Raw genomic sequence first — 13,427 nt, 5'->3', positions numbered from 1 at the left:
TTAAAATTCAAACTTCACTTTATTGTGAGTTTGAGCATGTGGCAAAATGAGAATGTATGAAAATGAGCCAAGTCAATATTTATTATAAAGTTTACATAGATATAATAAGTAGTGAATTAGTCAAGATGTTATGCTTGTAATATCTTAATATACTCTATGTAATGAGAGTGTATCTATCCAGATAGGACAGATTTTAGCAGAATAAGTTATAACATACAGAGAAAATTAAATTCAACTGCAAATAAAAATTCTAAATGAACCAAGAAGTTTGAGATTTATACAATTATCTTTTAAGGGTAACTTTTAAAGTTTCTCTTCTTTTTCTTCATCATGATTTTTGGTTTTGTCACATGCCCAGATCAAAATAGACCTGGGTTTGTATTATATACTTACAATTTAAACAGGCTAATTTTATTGTCAGTAACTTTCAAATATTTGGCTTACTAGAAAACATAGCACCAAGTAGTTCACCAGGAAGTATTGTGATAAGGATTCAAGACTAAGTAGATTTTCAAGGAATATGGACTCTATCCACATAATATTAAATTCCAACCAGGAGGAATAAAAGCATGGAAGGCATGACCTAAGGTGAGATAGAAAGTTTCAGGATGAAGACTAATTATAAAACAGGCCAGTAAGTCTGTGGATAAATCAACGTGCCAGAGATGAAAGAACAGTCCACCAAGTGCATTCATGTGTTTCTGTTCTGTGGATTAGGTTTTTACGGTGACTGCATCGAGCCCAACTGGAGAAGTCAAATTAGCACTGATTCACAGCAAGGAACCAATAAGGGATTTTGTATCAAATGCCAAGCCTTACATTGGAATCACCTAACTGCAAACATAATTTACCAAGAGATTTAAGGGAAAATAAATATAAGGAAATAGACCAGATGTTGTACAGTATCACTGTTAAAAATAGTGCTTCTCTACGAATAACACCTAAACGTTCGAGTGTGACTAGAACTGTATATCAGTAACCACTGTATAAATAAATATGTATTTTTCTATATCTTTCATCAACATAAATTCCCTCAACATATGCATGTATATATACACACATTTGACTTTTTAAAAATCCTCACCTGAGGATATGCTCATTGATTTTAGAGAGAGAGAAAGACGGAGAGAGAGAGAAAGACAGACGCAGGAGTTGTCTGCCTCCAGTCCATGCCCCATTCAGGGATTGAACCTGCAACCTGGGTGTGTGCTCTGAGCGGGAATTGAGCCCACAACCTTTTGGTGTGCGGGACAACGCTCCAACCAACTGAGCCACCCAGCCAAGTCCCTATAAATACTTTTGAATTATGTCCTAAGCATTACTTTTGAATTTGTTCATATTTGGTATATTTTTCTCCCCTGTTTCATATACATTTTGATTGGAAACTCTGCAAGGGCAGGAGAAACTTTTTTGGCCATGAAAGGATCTAATTAGCAGTTTAGTAGCATGGGCACTCTGTGTGAAGGCTTGTTATACATAGAAATAGAATTTTAAATGGTCTTTCAGTATATTAGAGGGCTGCACCCATAAATTACTGCTGGGTCTCTGGATGTTTGAGTGTTCTCAAACATGTTCAATTACTGCTCTCTGATATGATAGTAACACGTGAGTATTAAGCATTGAAATGTGATCTGCCCAAAGTGAGATGTGCACAAATTAAAATATACACTGAATTTGGAAAACATAATAAAGCAGTATAAAAATTATCTCATAAATCACTGTTATGAATCATTTTTATGTTAATTATACCTTGGAATAATATTTGAGATATAAGGGGTATCATAAAACATGTAATTAAATTTAACATCACCTGTTTCTTTTACTTGTTTTTCACATGGCTACTAGAGAATTTTAAATTACATAGTTGGCTCACATCATTCGTCTATTAGAAAGTATGTTTCCAAATTCTGCCAGATGAAAAATCATTTAGGTTCAATATATTCTGGTTATCTCACATAGATTAAACAGTAACATACGCTATATTGTACCATCTATATTTTGGTACATGCTCTGATCCATTTATCCGTAACTTGTCTTTCAAAGGAGTATTTTCTTATATTTAAAAAAAAGAATGCAGAAGGATATCTCAATTAAAGCTGCATGCCATTTTTTGGCCCTGAAGTACTGGTATTCCAAAAGTTCATCTGAGTCCTCCCTTCTAAGCCACTCGCAAACCGATTCTTTATAGTGCTATGAACTGTTAGAATGGTGAACATTCTTGTGGTTTGCTCCTCCTTTTCTCTTTTTACCTTTTGAAGGTGAATGATCAATGCAATGATCAAAGGGACTTGGCTAAAGGGAAGACAGGGAGAGGTCATCCAGAAGGTCATACATGGGATTTGCAACTGTGGATCAGGAGGCCAGGGTGCTTGGGTATTTTTGCAACTGATTTCTTGAAATCATCACTGGAAATAGAAGTAACTTCTCAAAGTCGCAGTTGCCATTCTCCTTAGAAACATTCATCAGTTCACGTTTTTTTATTAAAAAGACACTTTTAGTTATTCATATATTTGGTATAAACCATTCCTCTTTGAATTTTTTCCTAGATAGTTTTTGCTCTCCCGTTGAATGCACTTTTGAGCCCAGGATTAATGAGAACTGGACTTTTAATGTCCAAGTCTGTAAGATTTTTTGTGTTTTTGGTTTCTAGGATAAAACTGGATTTTACTTTTAAACTTGATTAGATTCTTTTGTTGTTTAATTAGAAAATTTATCCTGGCATTTAGTGAAATGTTTGATATACTTCATACTTATCATTCATTTTGCATCTTCTCCTTATACATTTCCCTATTTGTAATACCTTTTAAGTTAGATATTTATTCTGCTTTGATCCCTTGTTGATTCCTAAGAATTACCATAATTTACTATCCCTGGTATTATAGTGGAACCTGTTGTATATATCTTTCCAATGCAATTTGAAAAATAAGATATAAATATTGCCCCTATCAAAATGCATTATTTACTTCTTTGTTGCGTGTTTTAAACAATAATTTTTATCATCGGTATTTTTTAAAAGGTGAGGTCTATATCATCCTCTTTTAAATTCTTTTTCCCAGCACCAAGAGACATTTTACACATTTGCTTTTGGTCAAAAAAGAGTTAAAAAACAGTAGCTTCTCCAATATATCTACAATTCTTTTGGTCTTTTTAATCTTCACGTTTCTTTTACAAAGAGGTATTTTTCTTCTATGTGATATGCAAATCTCTCAGCTCCTAAGAGCAACTGGATAGGGATATGTGTTTCATCTTAAAATAAAGACCAAGAAAAAAATAATAATATGATAAAGTTATTCAAAGGATTTCAGAAACAGGTGTTCTAAGTCTACACTAATTGGATTTCAGTTAATTATTCCTTTTACTTTAGGGAATATAAGTAAGAAATATTTAAAAGGTACCTGAAAAACTTCTCTGACATGCCAATCACTCTAATATTATTTAATCTAAGCAAAAAAAAAAAGCTACCTTAATGTGACCGAAGTCTTAATTACCCTTTTCATTTGTAGGTTTTTAGGTTAAATTAATAGGTCTTCCCATGCAGTACAATTTCAGGGTGTTATGGAATACTCTATAACACCTTGAAATTTTTCACAGCATTTAATTTTAATTTTCCTTTGTCAATGGACATAAAATAATTTTATAATTTAAACATTAGATTTCCCACAAACCTCAGGGAGACCAACGTATAATAAATCTTTCTTCGGCTTTAGTTCAAGAAGGCTGCTGCTATTCGATTTAGGACAAATTGTTCATTCTTGCCTAATCTCATTTTCTTTCTTTTAATTTTTTACAAACAGAAGAGCAATTGTTATATATTACTGTAACCATTAGCGTTTTTCAAATGTGTAGGTTGAATAGGGGTACCAAAGGAATGAAAGTCTTGTGTTTGAAATAGCAGAAGGTTCAGGATGTAACCTTCATGAGGGTTTGACATTTCTGGTTGTTGTTGTCTTTTCCCAGAGCGTAAGACTATGCCTAGTGAATAGTTATTACGCAATAAATAGTTTCTACAGGGAAAAAAAAGGAAGGAAGGAAGGAAGGAAGGAAGGAAGGAAGGAAGGAAGGAAAGGACGGAGGGAGGGAGAAAGGGAGGGAGGGTGGGAGGGAGGAAACATGGTACAGGAAGTCAGCAATAGATGACTAGAATCAGGGTTCCAGGTTATCTGAAAGATATTTGTTATAGTAGATATGGGTAAAGGGGAATAAACAAATATGTATACTGAGTTCTAACTTTTATTTTATTTATAAAACAAAATTGGAATTGTGGCCTTAGAATAAAGAAATCCTTCATTAACTTGATTTTGGGTAAGGTGGAGAATTTACTGGTTCAGTGTAGTAAAAATTCTCAGTTTATATTTAGGTTGATGTATTTGTTTTGCTTCCTAAGTATGTTCATGAAACATAGTAAGTGCTTAATAAACATTTGTTGAATGAATGGATGGATATTTATCATATTTCCCAGTAAAAGTAGGACCCATATTTTGGGCACCTTTTTCATCTGGTACAGTGTAGTGCTTGTTTCATAGTTTCATACCTTTGATGAAGGTGCATTTTACCATTGCACTCACTGTTATATTTAAACTATCTCTAATTTGTTTTAAATCACCAGTTTAATTCTAGGCTTAGTTCTGATTGTGACACTCTTTTTTTAAGGTCTGAACTCTGAGGGCTGCCATTCCTACCAGTTCACTAAGATATCGAGGGGGAAGATGAGCATAGTAACCCAAAGATATGATATTGTTAGGAAATGTATGCATAATGCTTTATTCTTACTTGATTTCCTCCTTAATGTTCCTAAAATAAAACAATATTTTATGAATTAATATGTGCACATGGTGAAATAATTCAAGTGGTTCATAAAATCTACATCATAAAATGCAACTTTCCTAGGCCTCCCACTCTCAGAAGCAATCATTCTTTGCTTTTAGTTTTAAATTATGGTGATTGCCATTTTGGTGTTATTTTGGTGATTACCATTATATTTTAAAATATTATTAATCAGTTTATTTTTTGAAGATTTTATTCATTTATCTTTAGAGGGAAAGGGAAGGAGAGAAGGAGAGAAACATCAATGTGTGGTTGCCTCTCATGGGTCCCCTGCTGGAAACTGTCCTGCAACCCAGGCACGTGCCCTGACTGGGAATCAAACCACGATCGTGTGGTTCACAGGACTGTGCTCAATCCACTGAGCTACACCAGCCAGGGCATCAGTTTCTTGACTTATCATATTTTTGTTAGTATTTTTTTGAATCATTACTTAGAAATGAAGAATTTAGCACCCAGTTCCCTTATCCTCTCCTGCTTTTACTGAATTTTGTAGTTATAGTTTAATAATATATTATCATTTTACATTGCCAAAGTTTGATATCTAAATATAATTAAATCTTCCAAATGGACTGTAACTTAAATCTAAATATGATCTTCAATGTAGACTACATTTACAGTTTTATGCTTATATAACTATTATTCAGTGTTAAATCATTTTTTATAGGGCCTGGACCCACAGAGAAAAAAATGTCTAAAAAGGGTCAAGAGCATTAAACTTGTAAGTTATTTTAATTTCTTCACTACTTCTTGGTTATAGCTAATGTGTTTATACACCTCTTGTCACCAGCTTTTCCAGCATTCTCCTTTTCATTTTGTTGCGGAACACCCTTGTGTTAGAGGTTACATAGGGTGATATTTTCTTGTTTATGCTGATCCAAGAATGTTTTAGTTTGCTTTGACCACTGACTGATAGATTAGAATGGACATAGAATTATAGAATTAACATAATTTTCTGTCCTTGACTGGGTGACTCAGTTGGTTGGAATGTCATTCTGCACACAAAAAGTTTGCGAGTTTGATTTCCAGTCATGGCCAATTTCCCTTTCACATCAATATTTCTTCTCTCTCTCCTACTTCCTCTCTCTCTATAATCAACAAAACATATCTTCTGATAAGAATTAAAAATGATAGTAATTTTCTGTCAAAATTTTGAAGGCATTAGTCTTTGTCTTCTAATGCAAAATGTGGTTGTAAAAATTTTGGTATCATTTTGAAACTCAGTGCTTGTTAAGAAACCTTTTCTTCTTCTCTGAAAGATGTTAGGTATTTTATATTTGTCTTTGGAATACTGACATTTTACCCAAATCTACCTAAGTGGTTACTCCTCCTCACCCCTATCATCACTCTACCTGATACTTACTGAGAACTTTAATTTCAAAGCTTGCGTCTTTCTTAGATTAGTGAACTTTCCTTTACTTTCTATTTCTTTGACTTTTCCTGCCCTCCATTTTTTCTGTCTTCCGTTCATGGATTACTTTCTTCTCTTCTTTCTTTTTCCTCTAATAAAGACCACTTTGAGTTTTGCCCTCTGTTGTGGAAGATTTTCTTTTGCCTTTTATATTTGCTTACTTGTTGAGGTAGTGATGACATTATTTTGTTCATTCATTGAAGTCTCTTTGATAATTATGCTTTTTAATTTTATGAAACTCTTTGTATAATTGTTTAATTTGCTTTTATAGTATGCTTTTATGTAAAGAATGAAACTGTCCCCTTAACTTACTTGAGTAATGTGAGTTACATTGGAAATAAATTGCTCTTTTTCTTGAATTAATTTTTTTCAAGATAAAGATACTGCATATTTATCTTGATCTTTTACTTTAAGCTTTTAGATTTTCTCTGAAGGTGGATCAGATAGCATTTTATCTTTGCTATAGGTTGACTGAGTAATCATGGACAGGTTACATCACAACTCTGAACTTCAATTTCTTTATTAAAAGATGGGGGCATACCAAAGGGGATGTGAGTACTGTGATTGTTCAGCATAGAATTAGCACACAGTAAATTATTCATTTTTTAAAATGTCTTTTATTTTGTCAAAGATGTGATACCTTATTCTCCAAATTGTAGTTTGTTGATGGGGCTGGTATAATTCCACTATGAACTTCTACCTGTGTTATATCATATTCTTACTGAATATTCAGGAGTAGCAAATTTTTTCTTGAAGTTAAAAGATAGTAAATATTTTTGGCTTTGTGGACTATGTGGTCTTTGCAGCAACTCTTTCTTTTTGCCGTTATAGCACAGAAACAGACAATGTGTAAAAAGATGGACGTGTCTGTGTTCCAATAAAACTTTATTTACTGAGAACATGCAATGGGCCAGATTTCACCTGGGGAGAGCTCCTTGCAACCCGTAGAGTGTGTCACATAATACAAAGCATGTTCTGTGGAATGGCCACTGGGCTTGGAGTTGGAGTCATAAATTCAAATACTCTTTACACATGTGTTCTGGAGTAGTTTAATCTTTTTAAACGTTTTTTATTCTCAAAAATAACACAAAGGAAATTTAATGAGTTATTGAGTTTATTATATTTCTAAAACTCTATTCTGCAAATTAATAAAAAATTTCTATGTGAAAATCTATTTCTCAATGTAAGGTGATATATAATGCATTGTAGTTGATTTTATTTTTGAGAAAGAAGACTAGGTGTTTAATGTAAAATGATGTATAATGCATTGTAATGATTTTATTCTTGAGACTAGGTCTAATTCTTGGTTTCAGTGTATCTATTCAAAATAAGCTTTAACATTGCATTTGCTGTTATTTCAGAAGTAACAATGCACTGCTGTCCATGAAACTATCCAATAAATTGTGAAACATGATTTTTTTTACTCTATGTATTTTAATTTTTCAGTTACATTGACATTCAATAGTATATTAGTTTCAGGTATATGGCATTATGGTTAGATATTTACTAACTTACAAAATGATTTCCCTAATATGTCTAGTAAAACTCTTAATACCATATATATAGGGACAACCACATCTGAACAACAAAAAAAGAAGTACAAATTAGCAGTTACAGAACAATCACAGGTTAGTGACGTACAGCACAGGGGATGTAGTATAGAGTAAAACATGTTTTAGTAGATCTTCTATTGTTTGGAAAATGAATTATGTACACTTTGTTTCATATTTCTTTAACTGAAATAAAGTTTAAAACAAGATACTACTGGAGCCTGTAAAATATTGATATAAGTATATAAAAATATAAACATTTTATAAATTTCAAAGGAAGCAACAGTCTCAGTTAAAGTGATAATTACAAATGTCTGATTTGGTTCCTAAATGCAGCTTATTTTTGAATTATTATTTAAATCTAAATTTTTAGCTTTTTACATATCAATAATCAAAGGTAATGTATACTCCTACTATTTTTTTTCCTGGAGCATTATAAAACAGAAGAAAATAAACATCTTTATTTTGAAATTTGAAAGCAAATCTTTATTTTTCTTGAAGTAGTACAATTATTTGGTTTCAAATATTCTTCACATGTTTACTTAAGTCTGCAATAATCTATTTGCAATAGTCATCTATGTGATTATTTGTTCTTTGTTCATTTATTCATTCATTCAAGATATAGTTCTTAGTCATGTTATAGAGAACAGTGTTGAGATACTGACATCAATTCCTGGGAATAAAGGCTAGATAAAAGAGGTTTGGTGGGAGAAAAATATGTGCTTTGGAGGAAGGCAGGTCTCATTTGAAATCATTTTTTACTCTGCCTGTGTGTCTTGGACATATTGCAGTATATAACCACCTCTATTTTTGATTTGTTCATTTGCAAAATGAAGGTAGCTACACATATAAATTGCCTGCCATGGAGTTTGTGTTTAATAAAAGTTACCTATATTTCCTGTCTTGGGAGTAGGGAAAATTAAAATTTCGTGTGGGGGGGAAATGGCCTGGATGATAGAGTACCCAGACACTGGTGATGCAAATAAATTCACTAGCCTTCCTTTTTTTTTTTTACCCTTTCTCCCTTTGCCTTGTTCCTTCCTTGTTTCTCCCTCCTTTTTCCCTTCCTTACTGCCTTAGTTATATTTTCTGCATGAGAAGCAGTTAGTTTCTTATTCACAAGCCTTCACTAGATTACACTGGAGGACACTTTCAGGCTGTGTTTCCACAGCGCCCAAGGAAGAGTGAAAAATCCACAGATCTTAGTTCTGACTACAAAAGGAAATACAAGCACGAGGGTCTTTAAGCAGGATATGGGGTTACTACAATCATTATCCAAGTGCATTTCATTTCTGGTAGGTCTGGAGCCCTTGGTCGTGAGGTGCTACCAGCAGCAGCCACAAAGCACAGAAGTCTTGGGCAAAGAGCACCACTGCATGGCCGTTATGTCCTGGACATGGGACAGGGCCTAGCAAAATTGAAGGGAGTGGCAGTTTGGACTCCCAGGAGATATTGGAAGTGTCTCTTGCGTACCATTGAAATAGTAGCTAACAGTATTTACTACGGTTGTATGCCCTGCTGATTATTAAGCTGTTGTTTTGTGGCATCTAACCCACTCTTCCATCTTCAGCTTCACATACATTCTTCTGAATTAAATACTTTGCAAATCATTAAGTGAGGGGATATTATGACTCGAAAAGTATAATTTTAACACCACTGTTTATCTGTTATAAACCATAACAATTTATATCTGAATCACTTTAAATATCCAGTCTAAATGCAAACTAAATTTTCACATTGGGGGGTCTTTTAGCTTCTACCCAATATGCAGCTTTGCATATATGTATGATTTTTTAAAACTAGAACTTCAAAAGCTGATTATAGATCTAAATCAAAGGTTGCCAATATGAAATTATAAACTGTATTGCATTTAATATTGTTTAACCTTACAGTTTTATGTTTATGATGTTTAATTAATCTCTGATGCACAAATTTGCTACTTATTTTTACAGTGAGAAATATAAACTTAAAGTTTATTAGTCATTGTATTATCTTGTTAGTTTTTTTGCATTTTTTTAGCTTGTTTGTAACTTCCATTAAAAAAATTCCTCAGTATATTGTTGACCCCAAGTCTCCTGAGTATTTTACCTACTAGTCCTTTATGCTCTATACATACTTTCACTCTGACAAAAGCTACAAGCTATGAACTGGGGTCATTATTTCTGGTCGTTTTGGTTGGTACAGTTAGGAAAATAGTGACAAGTAGAAGAAAACTCTCGTATTTTGTGAAATTCAAAAGTACTTCCTTTTGTTGAAAAAGCAAGTTGAAATAACTTAGTAGATCATAACAATATACTCAGTTTCCTGGGGGTATTTCCAGAGTTCTTTTTAACCCTTTCTTCAAAGTAGTCATATATATCATTTCAGTAAAGACAGTAATCACATAGGGGCCAGTGATCTTGCTAAAATTTTTTGTATATTTTATATATTCTACTCATGAAATATAGTAGGGAAATATTTATGAGCACCATAGGAAGCTGAAACTGCAATCATTTCTAAATGAAAATTATGTGACACTTCGTCAGTATTTAATGCTAACATTGGATGATGCAGACATGAAGAATTTAGCAGCTATTTATCATAACCCTGTGTGTGGTTAGTTCTCTGATATACTTTCTTGTAGTAGAATGGTGCTTTAGTGGGAACATGAACCACAACTTCAGTTTGAGATATTAAAAAAGTGGGGATGGCAGAAGAGGATTTGTTTTTTGGGGGGTGTTGTTGTTGCTGCTTATCACATTCCTGTTAAAAGTAGCCCGCCACACCTCACACGGGTTAGTTTTTAATCCACATTCCCATAAGCCATGGCTGGGCTTCTGCACCAGATGCAGGTGTCTCCTTGTGCTGTCAGCCAGGAATGATTAATGAGGATTTGCCCCTACTGAAAGCAGTCTTTGGAGCATTGTTCAGGGCATCTGTGGAACTGTCGGGGGAGACAAGGACACAAGTGAACAACCAATTATTTGGCCATCACTAAGGCAGCATGAAAAAGACATCAAATTGGACAGAAATGCAATGCTTTTGTTTGGGGATCAAATATTTTTTAGGTATTACAGTAATATAAAAATTTTATCCCATTTTAAAGAATTTTGGTGAAATCTAGACTTTTAACCAAAAGTAGTTTTTCTTTTTTCTTAAAGCTAATTGACTTGTTTGAAAGTAGTACAAAAAATAAAATATCACCAAATTGATTCTAAGTGGTTGCTTGTTTTATAAAGATATATCATTTTGCTTGGCTAATGCAAAACAAGGACTTCGTCCGCAGTGGCTAGGAGGGACCTCCACTCAGAATTCCTAATTGCTGCTCAGAGTTAGTAGAGACAGGGGATTTAGCAAGTGATCGGAGGGGCAGACTCATCATGCTGGAATGCTGAAGCAGAAAATCAAAAAAAAAATTCCAAAGGTGTGAAACGTTTCCAAGTCCATGTTCAGCATATGTGTGTTCCCTTCTTTTTCCAGCATGGGATACACACTTACTTAGGTCTTAGTAAGAAAAGATGTTCAGAATCATTTTTGTACTAGACTTGTGAAGTAAATTAAATAAGTGTTTTAAAAAACACTAAAAGGGTTATGTATTTTAAGCACAACTGAAATGAGAGTTAAGAAGTCCATTTTCTTAATACTTTCTTTTATGCTCTGTCCTTCTAAGCCAATTTTCTTTAAACTATTAGGATTTAAATGCTAAGCCCTGAAACCACTAAAAACTTTAAGGAGTAGATAATATTGTTTTAATTTATAAGAAGTAATGGTCAGTAACAACTTGAAAAATGGCCTATATAACAGTAAAAAATCTACTTAATATTTTCTTGCTGGCCAATACTTTTGCATTTTTTTAATGAAAAGGATCTCAGATACAGAGTGATTAGAAATCACATCAAAGTTAAAACATAAGTCAACTGAATAGATAGATAGATAGATAGATACAGATAGAGATATATGACACAAATGGTCTGAGAAAAGACTGCTTTTACAAGTGATTATGGTAGAATGCATTCATTGCATTATTGTTCTTAAAAAATTTTCTCTTGTACCCACAGTGGGCTAGCTGCTTCCTGATTTATATTCCCTTAGTCAATTGGAGAATTACCTAGTTTTTCTTCACTTCTAATGCCAATCAGAAGTTCTTTTATTGTACATATGTATATAAATTAGCCCATTTAAACAGATGCATTTCTATATAAAAGTAGGCAGATAGGCTATGCCCAAATCTTGAGAACCATTTGTTATTATGGCTAGCAACTTTGACTAGGATTAGACTGAATGGGTAAATACAAACCCAAGTGGATACTAATATTGCCTCCTTTCAAAATTACAAAAACAGCATTTCAAACTGTCTTCCATTTACTGCTCACAATAAAATTGGTTTCATCAGAAAGATAGGGTAACTTAATGATTTTTTGTTCATAATCCATGTTTTAAATGTGTTAGCAAATTCCCTGGACTAATTTTCCCATGCAAATTCTGCTGTGTGTTTTGAACCATTTGAAATCATTTTGTTGGAAAAATTGGCTGTCATTATATACAGCTTTAGATTTAGTCTCATCTCTCTCTTATTTTTTTCCATAGCAACCCTTGTTGATGATTCTTGGTGCTATTCTGTCACCTATAACTTAATTGTTAAAATAACTTTAAAGGACTTTGAGCCAAGGCAGATTACCTGAGAAGACTACTGTTGTTCGTGAGCGTCTTACAGTATGGCGCTCCAAGCATGTGCTCCTAGATGGTTTGTAAGATTGTTTACAATGCGTATAGCAAGGGCAAAGAAAATGCTAGTCTTGTGTTTTGCTCTAATCTTAGATTGGCATGTCATTATTTTTTTCTTCATATCATAATCAGTTTCTCTAGCAGCTATCAGTTTACTAAAGGACTTTGTGAATTGTTCTTTGACTATTTCCCCCAGGTCCCTTTGGGTTTGATGCTGAGCTATCATGAGACATTCTCTCCTGGATTAATTTTTTTGTGTGTTAAAAAATAGTGACGATATCCAAGGTAGGCTTTTGGTTACAGAATCTCAAACTTAGAAGATTGAAGAACTTCTAGTTTTAAGGAACTGTGAGAAATTTCTAATTTTAACTCTGAGTAGAGATTTGGAAATGGGTGAAAGATATTGTGTGGGCCAGAAAAATCATTCAAAAAAAGTGTTATCAATATTTCTCTTCTCAGATGAGGAGCATTTAGGGTTGCCAAATAAGATACATGATGTCTAGTTACATTTGAATTTCAGATAAGCAATGAATCTTTTTTTTAGTATAACTATATTCCATATAGTACATGGGGGTATACATATACTAAAAATTTATTCACTTTTATATGAAATTCAAATTTAACTGAGTGTCCTTTGCATTTTATTTGCAAAATCTAGTAACATTAGGTAAAGTCAAAATGTTAAGTGGGTGTCTATAACCTGTATAACAACCCAGAGCTCTGGCCTTTCAAGTTTTCCCCTGACATTTTATATTCCAGTGAGCCACGCATTTTTCATCTTACTACTGTGCTGGTAGGAAGCCTTTAACCACTTTATTGAAATACTGTGATGATAATTCTAACTTTAAAAATTTACCTTAAACATCCAGAATTTTTTGACAGCAAATTGTATATAAGTAAAAGGCGGTATATTGATACCCTAAAGACCAATTAAGATCTTA

The sequence above is a fragment of the Sturnira hondurensis genome, unplaced genomic scaffold (assembly GCF_014824575.4).
Source record: "Sturnira hondurensis isolate 20B ecotype Veracruz unplaced genomic scaffold, ASM1482457v3 Scaffold0011291, whole genome shotgun sequence".
In the NCBI taxonomy this organism is placed as follows: domain Eukaryota; kingdom Metazoa; phylum Chordata; class Mammalia; order Chiroptera; family Phyllostomidae; genus Sturnira; species Sturnira hondurensis.
This window is presented reverse-complemented; position numbering follows the sequence as displayed.